Source organism: Cebus imitator, unplaced genomic scaffold (genome assembly GCF_001604975.1).
Source record: "Cebus imitator isolate Cc_AM_T3 unplaced genomic scaffold, Cebus_imitator-1.0 Scaffold84, whole genome shotgun sequence".
NCBI lineage: Eukaryota > Metazoa > Chordata > Mammalia > Primates > Cebidae > Cebus > Cebus imitator.
This window is the reverse complement of record NW_016107399.1, coordinates 6,365,851-6,382,066: the sequence shown is the minus strand read 5'-3', so window position 1 is coordinate 6,382,066 and position 16,216 is coordinate 6,365,851. Positions and strand designations below refer to the sequence as shown.

Here is a 16,216-nt window from a genome sequence, read left to right as displayed (position 1 = left end):
AAAAGACCTAAATGCCAATGAAAATTATTATTATAGTATTTTGAAAGTTTTGAGGTATTTGTTTTCTTATATCCTTCATCAATATAACTTGTCTTAATAGAACTTCAGGATGATACTCAGAGGCCAAAACCCCGAGTGTGCATAAGTCTATGCACATCTTGTCAATGAATCAGCTGGGGTATAAAAACTCCCAGGAAATTTTTAGAGCCTAAGGAAGACCTGTACCTAAATAGAAAGCTATCCCATCTATCCAAGGAAATGGGCTAAAGGAAGATTTGGGACAAGGAAAAGCCAAATGAGCAACTGAAGTAAAAAATTCTATGTCAGGAGCAAAACCAGTAACCAATAACTAAAGTTATTAGCAGTAGCTTAATCATATGCCCATTTGCTTATTTCATTCACAAATATTTGGTGCTCCTAGTAAAATGGTCTTCACACTTCAGTGTCCATGAGACTCACCTGAAGAGATTGTTAAAATACAAAATTTTGGATCACTGCCTGAGATCATGACTCATTTGCTTTGGGGAGATACACAAGACACTTCCTTTTAACAAGCTTTTGGGACATTCTGATGCAGATGTCCCTTTGGATGCACTTTGAGAAATAATTTCATAGCATCCAAGGCATAGGATGAAGTCCCAAACAGGATTACAAACATGGAACAGACTTATCTTATTGTTCAGAAAACTTTGAACAAAAAGTGACATGTATTTTAACTTTAATGATAAATAATAGCAGTAATAATAGCTACTGTATCCCAGGCATTATTTTAGACTATATTCATATATTATTTCAATGAATCCTTAGAGTAACAGTCTTATTCCCATCTTACAGTGAAAGAGACTGAGGTGCATAAAGATGAAGTAACATGTCCAAGGGCAGGAGCCCAGGCCTCTAACCATCATCTCCTGTCCTGTATACTCTAATCAGTATGGAACTGTACTGTATATCACTATATAAGACAATATATGGTAAGTGTTGAAAATAACATATACAAATTGGTTTAGTGGGTATGATGGAGAAGGAGCTTAAATTTATTGAGTGCTTACCTTATGATAGGATACATGGATTTTTAAGCACCCAATGAGGTATAAATTATCATCCCATTTACCCTCAGCTTCTTCATATATAAAGAAGGGATAATAAAATACCTCATCTCACAGGGTTGTAAAAGATGATTGATTAAAACAGACAATGTAATGTATCTAGCACAGTGCCTGGCTTAAGCCCTTGATAAATGTTAGGTACTATTATTTTCACTGTCATTATTTTTAAATTGTTTTTAATGGACAAAATTTGTATCTATTTATGGTGCACAACATAATGTTGTGATGTATATACACATTGTAGATGGTTAGATCAAGCTAATTAACATATCCATGAACTCACATACTTATTTTAGGGGGTGAGAGCATTTAAAATTACAGTCTTAGCATTTTCAAGTATGCAGTATATTGTCACTGTCATTGCTTAAAGCTGAGAAATCGGAGGCTCAGGGAAGTTTGAGAACTGTTGAGGTTACCTGCTAACAGGACCTGGGATCTGATCAGCCTGGCTCTTTTTCCATTCTGTGCTGCCACCCAGCCACTGGGAGAGTAGGATGCCCTTCCTTATGGTGACCTGGGAAGGCTTCGTGGATGAAGACAGTTCTAGAGTCAGGTTTGAAGAATGGGTAGAGTTTCAAGCACAGAAATAACAGAGAGGGTACTCCAATTTTTGCCTGAGCTATTTACTTCACTGAACTTATGTCTATAATTTAACAGAGCCCAAATCTCTCAAGACTTCAGCCTTCAGAACCCCTGCCAAAACAAATCTCAGGCAGGTTAAAGAAAAATGTTCCTGGATTCCTTCAAGACACTCCTGTGAAAGGTGCAGGGAAAGCTTGTGTATTTAGGGAAGCAACGGAGGTTGGACAGCAAGATTGCAGCAGCAGAAGAGATGCCGTGTCCTAAAGAGGCAGGCCATGGGTAGCCCTGTGGGCCTGTAGTGTCAGCATAAGCCTGCAGAAGGCCACAGCCTAGGGGATGTGACCCCACTTAATGGGGTGGAAAGAAAGAATTTTACAGCCATGAGCCTTTCTGGAGGAAATTCAAAGGCTAAAAATGTAGCCCCTAAGCATTGGAGTTACACTCATGGAGGATAAATCTCTTATCAGTGAATCGTTCCTTCATGGCCAATACACCATGGAAGGAAGTAGAAGCGAGCCTACAGAATCCTATTTCTCCAACAGTAAAATCAGGGGCCATATGAGTGGGAAGGGTAGAGGCAAGGCTGCAGTCTGCTCTCCTGGCGCCCTAGCCAGTGTTCTTTCCCAGCAACAGCTAAACTATGTCAGCTCCAGGGTTTCTTACAGAGGGTGGCTGGCAGACAGCCCCGACCACAGTCCTCGCCCCAGGGAACTCTGGAAGGAAGAGGGAGTTAGAAAATTTCCTTTTCTGTCTCCTTAGAAATCCCACTTACATTAGATCCCTCTATGGAAAAATTTGTCATCAGTCTGATGGCTTTTTAATTTAACCAGTAAATTAATTTATTCATCCATTCAACAAGTATCTATGAAGCACTTCTCATGTGCCAGGCACTGCTCTAGTTTCTTTGGAGACAATGATGAAGAAAGGACAGAGTGATCTCTACCTGCATTGGACTTCTATTTTAGGAGGTGGGAAGAGATGATCTGTAAATAAGACAAATGTCTGAAATATATGGTACACTGGAGGCAATAAGTGCAAAGAAAAAAATAAAGAGGAACAGACATAGAAAGTTGGTGGATAGAGGAAGCTTAAATAAGGGATGGGTAGCCAGTGAAGTCCTCCCTGAAAAGGTCACCTAGGAGAAGCCCACACAGATACCCTGGGAGAGTATTCCAGTCAAAGCGGCAGAGCAAAGGCCTAAGGAGAGTACTTGGAACAGTGGAGAAACAAAGGCTGCAGTGGCCAAAAGGAAGCGCATTGGGAGGAGGTGGGAGATGAGGTCCAGAAGGGAGCAAGGGGGGTGCAGATTGTGGCTTATCAGGCATGTCTTTGGGGAGTTTTGAGCAGAAGAGAAATTTGATGTGCCTTGACTTTTATCACAATCATATTGATTATTGTGCAGAAAAGGAAACAATGGTCAGAGCAGGAGGCCAGCTAGAAGATGTGATTCCCCAGAATTATTGAATTGACTATGTCTAGCCAGTAATTGATATTTCCTGTCATTTTTTGAGGTCTTCTAAATGCCTCTCTTTCCTGGACTCTGTAACTTTTTCTCCCTCAGCATAACATGCATGAAACAAACCTCACTATTTATTCCCACTGCTGGATATCCCTGCTGATTCGGAACAACAGCCCTGACACAAAGAACTGCAGGTGACACTGAGTTGAGAGAGTGGCAAATGCCTCATACTGGTTCTCTCAACACCTGCTCCAGTCCCCTTTGCTTGTGTCTTTCTGTACTTCAGAGACTGGAAAAGTAGAAAGGAGAATGATACTTTCCAGATCTCCTGGTAGCTCCAGGTTCTAAGGGGATTTGATTTCCTCCATGCACACACACTGCTGCAAGTCTTGGAGGCAGAAGGAGTTTGGGAGGTGGTGGGCAAGTAGAGAAAGGCGAGATCCTCTGGAAAGGATGGTGTCGAGGAGGAGGAGCCTGGGTTCTTTAAGATGAGTTGAAATTCTCCTGTCATAAATACCAAGTGGTGAGCAATAAGGCCATGGCAGAGGGATGTGCCTCAGAACATCATCTCCCTTGCATGCAGTCCTTGGCCAGTACTCCCCAGCTTGGTAAGCTTCACAGCCCATTTAAAACTTCTGTATATTTCCAACAGCCTGTAATAAACCCTTTTTGACTCAATGAGTCTAAGACGACTGCAAAGGATTTGGCCATCTAACCTTAGTTTTAGACTTCAGGAAGGACGGGGAAGCAAAGTTTCATCAATGTTCTGTCCACCTTCTAAGGAGATTTCCTGGGAGACCTTCGCAAGAATTTCACTTACATCTCACTAGCCATAAAAACTCAGTTACACAGCCATACTTAGGTGCAAGGAGGCTGGGAAATGTAGAAGTTTAGCTGGACACCTTTCCCTCTCAATCATGAAGGATTTCTGTAGTAGAGAAGTACTTCTTTCTCTTAGTAAAGAAGAGGGAAATAGATATTGAGTAGGCAGTTTGCAGTCTCTGCCAAAAAGCGTATACATTATTTTAGGGTCGTGATACATATTGCTAAATTTCTTTTTAGAAATGTTTACACTTTCATCATCATCAAAAATGAAAACTAAAATGTGGGGAAAAATTAAGTATATATATCCAGATTTTTATTATAGCCATAAAAGTGTCTTTTGGTATCAACAAAATAAATATTCAAGTGCCTAAAATATGCTAGGTTTAGTCCTAGGAAGTGGGAAAAAAGCATGAAATAAAACAGACAAAGAGCCCTGTTCTAAAGAGAATCTGGTTGCAAAATTTGCCATGTAAGAAGTGTGTTTTCACAAACCCCATCACCAGATTGGCCGATTAAATATTGATTGTTAGCAAAAATTGTGATTTGGGTTTTGTAACAGTTATCTAAAGCCTTCCTTTTAGCATAGATTGTCTGAATATAGAATCCATAGTATGTTGAGGACACTGAGAATTTGTGGCAATGAAGTTTAGTAGTAAAGTTCCAAAATATTCATCTTACTATTCTCTAAGGTGTGCAATGGTGAAACTGTGTCATCTAAGAAAGTGATCCTGTACCAGAGGTTCAAAGTTGAGGGGGAGGGTGCAAGTAGGGTACAAGGGCCAGCATGTCTAAAAGCACAGAAAATGAGAGTGTGTGAAGGGAGCTGTGAGTAGTGCCTGATCATGCAGGTGCCAAGTGAAAGGGTGACAGTGGCAGGAGGTGAATCATGGTCAGGAGTGGGCCAGATCATTACACTCTATTAAAGAATGCAATTTTATTCTTCTTTGAAGGAAATCATTAAAAACTGTAGAGCAGCATGTGCTATTATCAAAGTAAATAAAAGGATAGAGGTAAAGTTATTAGCACAGTGCCCAGCACCTAGTGAGCCCATATTAAATGTTAGCTATAATGATAATTACTATTCCTTGATTATAAGCATCTCTCTGGAGGATGGGTGAGGATGCTGAGATTAAGAGGATTTGGACAATTGACAGTGGTTGTGAAGAGAAGAAGATAGAGAACAGAGATATTTAGGAGAAAAACAACAGGACTTAACTGGGAGATAAGGTTGAAAAAGAATGTAGGGTTCCAATGTGGATGTCTCGGTATGTGATGGAATCATTCACTGATAAAAGACATGTGGTCAAGGTAATATTTTTGCAAGGAAATGATGAGGTGCCTTTAGCACATCCAGATAATCATGTCCTCTTGCCATCCAAATTTTCTGTTCCAATCTAAAACATTGACATTATGCCATTTCAAGGGACCTGCTGCTTCCATTCAAAGGATGACGAAGATTTCCAATGTCTTGGCTGGATTCAGGATCTCTGTTGGAACCCAATGAGGAACAAATTCACCTGTCACCCTACTCTTTTCATGCAACCTGGGAATTATTTCTTACTGGCTTTGAAGGTTGTTAGCTCATGTGCAGGAGGAAGCAGAACATTTGTTCAGGCTCCTTTCAAGGCTGGTTGCCACATGAAGACACTCACAAAAACCAAATTTATGGTTTTATGTTTTCCTCTTCTATTGTCAGGAGTGAGAGCAGGGAGAGGGGAACTTCAGTAAAGGCTGTTCTCTTGCCTCAGTGGCAGAGAGCAAGGAGGGCCTTAAGGAGCTCTGCTCACCCACCTGGACCATTTAAATTAAGAGATGAGCAAGGTGCCAAGTGCACAAGGGCAAATTGCCTGTGCAATGAGCTCACAGAAAAGTTGTCTGGCAGGGGCAGCTTCATTGAGGAATAAAATCCTTGTAATTCACTTCCCTTCACTAAAACACAGAATTTCTACATGTAAGAGCTTGGTATCTTTGTAAAAGCAGGGGGAATTTATAAATTAGACAAAAATTAAATTCTGTTTTACTTGCAGCTCATTTATTTTTAGGCCTAGCATAATTGCTTTCAGACCTTGAGCTTGCTGAAATGGCGATTTTGTCCGGCTCTGCCAGGTGACCTGGAGACTCAACTCCAGACACAGGGATAACAGTCCCCTGCTTCCTGTGCTCTAGAGGGTCAAAAGCAAAGCCCAGACCAAAGACAAGGGAGATGAGTTTTTGGTTCTACCCCTTAATCACGCAAGCTACTTGATTATGTTAAACCAAATTCAGTTCCCTTTCTCTGCCCTAATACTCAGATAACAGCTTTTAGTGTCCTTCTTTAGAAATATCAGTGTGTTAGATAGCATAATGGAGTCAGATCTAGATTGGGATCTCATTTCTACTCCTTGGGAGCTTCAAGTTAACTTGGTGCACGTTAACTTAATCCTTCTGAGCCTTCAATTTCCTTACATGTAAAATGGGGTTACTAGTAGGACTGATCTTGTGGGGTTGTTGTAAGACTGGCTAATATAACACAATGCATATGAAGATCTCAGCACACTGTTTGGTATTCTATACATGGTAGAGATGGTTAGATAGACGGATAGATCGAAAGTGCATGTTCAGTATGGTCAGTGCCTGCAGACCAAGCTATATAAGCTTCCAGTAACAAATAACTGAGTCCTGTCTAAAGACTTTTAATCGGAGCCAATATTCGAGATGAAGCAATGACTTTTGAATACTGACAGTCTTTCTGTGGAGAGAAACAAGATTTAATATTTTTAGAGCAGATCCAACTAGTTATTTTTAAATTATATAAAATCTGCTGGGTTTAATCAATCAAATGAATCCTTTTATTCTGGGGTCTTTTCTCCATCAATGACAATTAAAATTTTGTAAACAAACAAAAAACCCAACACTGACAACTGCTTCTTTTCTTCCAGAGCCCTTCCTGTTCATGGGTTAATTCCTCTTTATTCCCTGAAGAGGTAAAAACTTTAGAACCTAACACAAGGGATTCCATTACCATGTTTTATTAGTCACTTATCTACTGTTCCCAGGTTACTATACTAGAAGAACTGTAACCACCCAAACACCATCTAAAAACACGTAAACATAATTTGCAAGAAAATTTCTGACAGGTCCCCTTGGGCCTATTTGATATAAGCTTAGTAACAGAATACATTTTAAGTCAGTACATTTTTCTGGCTAAAATTTCCCATTTGCTTTGTGTTTATGTAAGAATGTGTTCAAGCTCTCACGGGGCTGGACTTCATCCTCCATACTCCCCCTGGGGTGTAGCTCTATAATGGACCAGTGGTTTTGATGACTTCCCGAAGTTCTCTCTCCTGGAACACATGATCTGGAAAGACTAAAACAGAGGTCAAAAGAGTGCCTTGAGAACACTATTAATTTATATGCTACATCTTTAAGGAGCTGGAAGCAGCAGTACCAAGAGAGTTTAGCAGACCTGGGAACAAATAGAAGTTATTTGTTCAAATATAAGTGTGCAAATGATGTTCTTCAGACTTACAGAGCCTGTCACATACAGTAAGCCTCCAGCCTTTCACCTTTCCTGATCTTCTGATCGTCTTTCACTCCAAAACTAAATGCGCCCTTCTAAAACACAGTTATCATTGAATCAGAGCTCTACATTAAACTCTTTAGACTTTGTAATGAAGGCACTAGCCTGGCACATATGCCCTTTCTAGCTTTATCTATCACTGTTGCTGTCATATTCTCTACTCAACCACACAAAATTCATCCTTCACCAAATTCACCATGATTCGCTCTCTCCTATGTCTTTTTGTTGGCTGCTTCTTTTGCCTGGTGAAATCCCACCAATTTGTGAAAGCCCAGCTTAAATATAGTCCCCTAAAGGAAGGGTTCCCAGTGCCTAAAGCTGACATAGTCACTTTCTTCCCTGTGATCCTGGCACATTGTAACAGGCCTCTATTGTAGCACTGTACACACTGGTTTGTAATTAATTTTTATTTGCCCCCTTCCCCTATTATATAGTGATATCTTATGAATTTTATGTACCCCAGTGTTTCAGAAGTAGTGAGCAAATTAAAGAATGAATGAATGAACCAACCCAGCACATGGGTTGGTTCCAATAATACATTGGAAAGAAGATGAGATATTAAGCAAGGACACACCCTTTGCTTCCACATTGTCTGGACTAACCTACTGATTCTGTAGAGCATTTTCTAGGAGATGATTTAAACAGACCCCCTGGAAAGACCCCCTCTTTACAGAAAAGCAAGTAGGCTTTCATGGGATGAAAGAGCTTCTTAAGTTTTCTGTCATTAAAATTTACCAAAGAGAGGACAGCGTCACAAAGTATTATCAATAAGAATAGAGGGGAACCATGCAAGAGAAAACTGGGTACAAAGATTCCTTTGCAGCAAAAGTGTAGCTCTGTGGGCCAGGAAATTCTTCCACTTAAGAGTCATATGCTCTGGAATGTGCAAAGGGAAACAGTCTCAGTAGGGTCTTGACTCAGCAAGGCCTGGAGTTGATGCTTGGGCTGTTCTGCAAGGTCCTAGGGCATTTAGATTCACAGTGGCCTGAGCCCAGTTGCACATGCCGGCATGTTATCAGTACAAGCCTTAAATCAGAACCACCCGTTACGCCTCCTCCCCTCTTTCTGGCTCTGAGCCCTACCCTCAAACCCCCCTCCCTCCCTTCACTGCAGGCTCATTAAGGCTTTTCCCAGTACAGAGACACTGCATTTGGGGGACTGTTGGAGTGTTTGATATTTTCCACTCTGCGTGTCAAGGGCATTTACAGTCGGCGTCAGAATGTTATGTCGGTCTGAGGAGGCACTTTGAAGTGTTTGTGGTAGAGGCCACATGTGCAGGCAAGATGTGCCTCCTCCCAATCCCTGGATCCCTGAGGTTCCTGCTCAGCTCTTTCCCAGCATCATGTGACAATGAACAACACCACTTAACCCTTTGCTTCTTGGTCTAGTAGCTGGTTATTATGACCATTATTATTATTATTCATTATTTTGGAAAAGCACTTCATCCTCTTCCTTCATCTTGGCTTTGGAGACAGTTTGGAGACCTTGCCTTCTGATCACTACTTCTTGGAACCTTTTTGTGGCTGTTACTGCTAACACTCTACATAAATGTATATGTAGAAATGTATTTCCAAATAATACACACAAAGCGAATGCATATGTCTTAATACCATACAGATGGCGAAAGCAATGGAGTTCTTGACACTTTCCTACCATTTCATAGTTAATTCCAAGAGCCAGCAGGCTGGCCAGTCATCCCCTTCACCAATCCCACAGTCTCTGATGCTCAGCCATCATCAACACAGGAAGCCCCCAAATGGCATCATTGTTTTTCCCATTTACTAAACGATCATCCACAGGCAGCCTCTCCAATGTCTCTTACTTGCTACATGGTTCGGCTCATGCAATGGAGTAGACCTGAAGTTGATAACCTTCAAAGCTCCTTTCAGCTCTGAGGTTCGCTAATGCTTGGCTCTCAAATAGTCTGGAAAGTCTTGGACATGGTAAAGTGGTCTCGGATGGGGGCACTGGGCTTCTCTCAGAATTTAAGAGAGTGGGCATCAGTCTCTCTGGGGATCAGTTTATATTCACAAAGCACCAGGCAATACAGTGGGAACAAGACAGTTTTGGGTTGTGGTGGGGTTGTTTTTTTTGAGATGGAGTTTTGCTCTTGTTGCCCAGGCTGGAGTGCAGTGGCACTATCTCAGCTCATGCAACCTCTGCCTACTGGGCTCAGGTGATTCTCCTGCCTCACCCTCCTGAGTAGCTGGGATTACAGGCACATATCACCACATTCTGCTATTTTCTGTATTTTCAGTAGAGATGGGGTTTCACCATGTTGACCAGGCTGGTCTCGAACTCCTGACCTCAGGTGATCCATCTGCCTCAGTCTCCCAAAGTGCTGGGATTACAGGCATGAGCCACCACACCTGGCCAATAAGACAGTTTTTTTTTTAATGAACGTAAGTCACTATCGGACATTCAAAGATCAAGATCTTTTGGCAAAGTTGCCTTGGGCTCAACTTCTTCCCTTAGAATGATCCCCAGAGATATTTACTAAATATGAGATTATCCCTTGCAATAACAGTTATACTTCTTTATTTTAATTTAGGGGTCTGAAGAAAGAGATGTGCTTTAACATTAGACTATTAAAATACTAATAATAGTTACTATGAGACAGGCAATAATGGGCTAGGTAAAGCATTATCTTATTTAAGGCTCATAATAACCCTGTGAGGTGAGCACTGTTCTCTGTCTGAACTTCATGGAAGTTAATGGCACTCCCAAGGAGGTATTAGAAAATGGAAGGTCTAGGACACGGACCCAAAACTTTCTGAGGGTTAGTGCTCCTTTGCCTGCTAGTTTGTATTATGTCCTAAAATATTTAAACTTTTCTTTACTGTTATATTGTCCTAACACTGACTCTAATTTATTCTTCTAACATTGGCTCTAATACCTGGGTTACTCACATCCATGACCTTTTCATCTCCTAAGACAAATCCTAGCATACTGCCTTCCCAGGCCTCATGTGTTCCCCAGCTCTGAGTCAGGGGTGTTTCATCAATATCTACTGAATGAAGGAATGAGTGAATGGCATGTAACAAGCCTGAGAAAGGTGCTGGAGTGTTTATGGCAACAACATCTCTCAATTTCTGTAATGGAAGTCTGCCCTGCGACTCCCCCAACACAAACAGGAGACTTTCCCAAAGCAGGCAGGGGATTCAAATCCTTTAGAGCTAGAAATCCAGAAATCCTTTCCTGACAGCATAAACTTGCAGGCTTCTTGCACCTCTTTCTTTCTGTGCCACAGGCTGTGAGCTTTATTGGTCTGCCAACAATTAGGCGTGTGCGCGCGTGCACGCACACACACACACACACACACACACAAAATGGATCAAAGAGAAGGACACTCACTGGCTTACATAGTTTGTTAGAATAACTTTGCTGTTTGTATTTGCTATGCACAGTGTTAAAGTCTCTTCTACAAAATAGGTATTTGCACCCTCTAAAGAGCCTCACTGAGAAGAGCAACAAAAGGAGAGAGTTAATAGTGCTTTGTTGCAAAGCTGTCATATCTTGTAAGTTGTTCCCAGAAGGGTTGCTAGCATGGGATCAGAGGGGTATACCATGTGTTTTTTTGTTTTTTGTTTTTTGGTTTTTTTTTTAATCATTGGTTGGAATGAGAAACCTTTCCAGTCACTGCGTTCTGGAAATAAAATAGTTGATACGGAATAGTGTCCAACACATGTGATCCCTAAAAAGCCCACTTGGACCAATGCTTGAATCATGTTTTCAATCAAGAATTGCTACCTTCAGTTCCCCCTAGTTTTCAACAGTGGAGACCCTGACCCAATCATTTCCTAAAAAGGCTTCTCCCTTTATATGGGTCTCCTTAGCAGAGCTTATTTATTTTATTTCCAATGTACCAGAAAAGAGACATGTTTTTCTGTTGTTGAATGAATTAATCCAAGTATTTTTATTTGTCTTAGACCAGAGTTGGCAGCTGGTTCTCACAGGAGAGGGGATTGGCAGCTAAATCAATTTTAAATTAGGCATTTGTCATGATTTAGCCTACTCACAAACCTTTAAAAAAATCTCAAAACTTAAAGGTCAAAACTAACAGAACTAAGCTCTGCCTGTTTTTTTGAATTAATAAAAAAAGTTGGTGGTCCTATGCCTGCTAATCTGTATTACTACCCAAACTGGTTAACCTTTTCTTTATTATTTTATTGTCCTAATTTTCCTCTATACTTTTAAATTTTATTTATGTCTTCTCTTTCTTCTCTTGTCTCATATTTTCCCTTGCTTACTGACTCATATCTTTCACTTTTTACATCCTCTGTTTTTGTTCCCTCAATACTGTGTGTTCCAGATTAGCAGTAGGGTGGGAAGCCAGTAGAAGATAATGCACTTTGGAAAGGAGAATGTTCATTTCCAATCTCTATCTGTAGCATTGTTCACTTCTGTCTTAGTCTGTTTTGTTTTGCTATAACAGAATATCTGAGATTGGATAATTTGTAAGGAAGAGAGATCTATTTAGCTCCCTGTTCTGCAGGCTGGCAAGTCCAAGATTGAGCAGCTATGTGTGGCGGCTTCTGATGAGAGCCTCATGCTGCATAATAGCATGGTGGAGAAGTGAAATGGGAAACAAGCATGTGCAAAGAGAGCAAACAGGAGAGGCAGCCTGGCCATAGAAAAGCCTATTATCAAGGGAGCTACTCCTTTCCCATGAAAACTAACCCAATCCCAAAATAAAGACATTAATCCAACATAAGGCTCTAATTACCTCTAAAAGGCATCACCTCCCAACACCAAGTCATTGAGGGCCAAGCTTCAACATGACATTTGGTGAGGATAAATCCTATTCACACTGTAGCAACGTCCACTTAAGAAATTCCTCAGCAGCTTCCACCTGAGCACTAGCCTTTCTGTTGCTATTGCTTTCCTTCGTCATCTTCATTGTTTTCCTCTTTTTTTCTCTCCAGTTTACTTCCATTCCAGAGGAAATAAAAATAACTATTATTTATTGAGTACTGAACATTGGGTAACTATAATATTGCACACTTTAAAATTATGTCACTTAATCATAGCTAGAATCCTAAAAGTTAAGTGATTTTCTTTTTTTCATATATATTATACTTTAAGTTCTGGGGTACATGTGCAGAATGTGCAGGTTTGTTACATAGGTATACATGTGCCCTGGTGGTTTGCTGCATCCATCACCCCCTCATCTACCGAAGAATTTTCTTAACATTTTATTGATCATTCAATGCCTTGCCTAAGCCAGTGAGAAAATGAAATAAGGACCACACTCCTTTAGGTATGTTTTCAGCAAGGATGCCCCAAGGCTATGGGACATGGGAGTGTATGGGGAAGAAGGAGCCCTTTGTTTTTCTTTTATCAATTGTTATTCATTTAGATAATGTTTGTTTTTTAAGTAGAAGAAATAAGAGCTAGTGTTTGGTAGCTCAATAAGGTGACTAGTTAAAAACAAATTTTTTGTGTGTTTCAAAATAACTAGAAAAGTGGACTTGAAACGGTCCTAACCCCCCAAAAAAGATAAATGCTTGAGGAAATGGATCAGTTACCCTGATTTGATTATTACATATGGTATGCTTGTATCAATGATTCATATGTACCCCATAAATATGTACAACTATTATGTACATACAGATGTACAACTATTATATACATAAAAATAAAAAAATTTAGAAAGAGGCAAAGAATGAAGTTTGCATCTGTCACATTTTCATTTTACATTAGGATGTAACTCACTAAAAATGAAAATAAAAATACTTTTCAGTAGGGAAACACATTAATTTAAAAAAATAGCTTGCTATAAAACACAAGCATTGTGATTATCATTGAAAACCATTTGATTGCCACAAATTCAAATTAAGTAGTGAATAAAAGCCAAGTAACATTTTATGCCTTAAGTAAATGAAAATAGGACCATTTTGAGTTTAAAGGCAATAGGTCAAATATTGTAGAAGATGACAAGAGTTAAATCTTAGGTCCAGAAAATGGTTCAAGAACCTCTCTTCTTTTCACTATGAGGGCTTCAGAGAGAGACAAAGACATCTAAACAAAAAATATCTACTCAACCTCCTTTTAGAAAAGTTGCATTGATGATAACTTTACTTGTAAAGGTTTTGTGATGACTTTGCCTATTATAATATGATATACTGCAAAAATCAAATGGTAGTTGAGTTGTCTTCCTAGCTTGAAACAAGTTATGTTCTTGATTTCAGTATTGATAAGGAGACTTAAATAGGAAAATGAATATCCCAGTGATCTAATTGAATCTCAGACATTATTTATTTTTTTCTTTTATTACTTTGGTGGGTCAACTGAATGTGAGTAAAATAATGATAAATTTATTTTATAAACAAGGAAATATTCATTTATTTATCTTAACTTGGCTCTGAACCTTTCTGCTACTTCCACCAAAGTCAGCTAAATCAAGGATGGTTCATTTGAAGAGGTTCCATTTGATGCAATATATATTTATTTGTGACCCATATCTCATCCTGTGAGAATTCCCTCATTTAGGGGAAAGGCATACTTCCTGCTCCTGGTGTTTCCTCTTATGTACAGGGTGTGCATTAATGCAACACTTGTGTCCTCTCTCCATCCTTTTGCTCACTCCTGGAAGGGCAGTGGTAGAAGGGGCAGGAAGTAGTAATTCAGCTGATTGGTGATCTTGAGGAGAATTGAAGATGCTTAGCCCTATATTTTCCTTTCTCCGTCTTAGAAAAGCAATGTTCACAGCGTACATGTTCCTGCCAAAGAAGAAAACGGGTCCCACTCCAGTGCTGCAAATGAATACATTTGTACAATTTTAAGGGGAAGACCAACTATCTAATTTTTAGGACCCAGTGAAAGGTGAAAATGTGACTCTCTTTGTTTAAAGAACAGGAAAAATATGTCATTAAAGGAACACATAAAGCGTTTCCTTTTTTCCACTTTCACTCTCAACTTATCATGGTGCTCTTTGTTTGCTATTCATTGTTGTTCTAAGTAAACTAAAAATTTTAAATAATTATTACTACGATTTTTTCATTAATCTTCGTATTCTGCAATAATAATTTTAAATAGAAATATCAGAGCATTTAACTCCTATGCAAAACCACCAAGATTCTCAATTTGTATTTGTTGGCTTATTCTTGGGGGAGGTGCCTCAAGCTGGCCATATGAGATAAACATTCCAACAACTAACAATAGAGAATGGTAGCAAACTAGAAATAAAGGACATTTTCTCAACCTGATTAAAGGTCATCTATTAAAAAACCAATAACGCAACTAACATCATTCTCATTGGTGAAAGACTGAAAGTTTTGCGTTTAGGATCAGAAATAAGCAAAGAATGCTTTCTCTCACCACTCCTTTCAACATTGTAATGGGGGTTTTAGCCAAGGGAATTTGGTGATAAAACAAAATAAAAGCCAACCAGCCTGGAAAGAAAGAAGTAAAAAAAAAAAAAAAAAAAATCTCTATTTGCAGATTATATGGTCTTATATGTAGACAATCCTAAGTACGTCACCAAAAAACAACTAGAAGTAATAAATGAGTTCAGCAAGTTTTCAGAATATAAGAGCAATATACAAAATAATTATATTTCTATACAGTAGCAATGAACAACTGAAATGAAATCACAAAAACATATTTTCAGTAGGATTGAAAAGAATAAAATATTAAAGAATAATTTTAACAACAAAGTACAAGTCTTGTACACTGTACATTGAAAACTACAAAACATGGTTGAAAAAACTTGGAGATATACTAAGTAGAGAAACAGCAACAGCTTAGGTCAAATGTCTCCCCTTCTCACCAGCCACTGGATTGAAACACAAGGCCTTAGACGGGGTGGGGTCTGAGAAAATTGATGAAAAACCTCCCTTTCTACAAACCCACAGCCCTATCTCACAGCAGATGGGTTACTCCCAAAAATTTTTAAACCTCTGCACTGGGTAATGCTCAGTGTTTTGATTGGAGCGGGGAAATGGTGGAGATTTGAGAGGTTTACCACTCCAGAGATGTGGCTTTCTGCTGGTCACCCACCATGCACACCAAGCTGCTGCTAGCTCACAGTGGGAACAGCCACTGCTAAGCCTGTCCAAAAGATGCCATGGATATATGCACTCACTCTTGATTCTTCCCAAGCTCCCATCTAGGCCCCTGCCTGGGTAGGGGGTGGCAATGATTATAGAGTGAGGAAGGAGAAGACAGGTGGGCTGGGGCTTGGGAGCAGTCAGGTGAGGACTCACTCTGGCAAGAAGGCAGGAGTGAAGACTGGGTGTGAGACAAGACTCCAAACCCCAGAGCACAGTTCTTTGTCACATTGAACTTCACTTGCAAAACACAAATTCAAAGATAAAATTGTTAAGAATTTTAGTGAACTCCCATTCACAATTGCTACAAAGAGAATAAAATTCCTAGGAATACAACTAACAAGGGATGTGAAGGACCTCTTCAAGGAGAACTACAAACCACTGCCCAAGGAAATAAGAGAGGACACAAATAGATGGAAAAACCTTCCATGCTCATGGTTAGGAAGAATCAATATCATGAAAATGGCCATACTGCCCAAAGTAATTTATAGAGTCAATGCTATGTCCATCAAGCTACCAATGACTTTTTCACAGAATTGGAAAAAAACACCTTTAACTTCATATGGAACCAAAGAAGAGCCCGCATAGCCAAGACAATCCTAAGTAAAAAAAAAAAAAAAAAAAAAAAAAAAAA

At 39.6% G+C, this 16,216-nt stretch overlaps 1 long non-coding RNA gene across 1 annotated transcript in view; it reads left to right on the top strand.

The window, feature by feature from the left end:
- The first annotated feature begins 856 nt into the window (after nucleotides 1–856).
- Nucleotides 857–16,216, top strand: part of LOC108308352 — a 45,963-nt gene continuing 30,603 nt past the window's right edge. The window contains exon 1 of the long non-coding RNA XR_001826888.2: nucleotides 857–971. This is a non-coding gene — a long non-coding RNA (uncharacterized LOC108308352). The remainder of the gene's footprint in view (nucleotides 972–16,216) is intronic.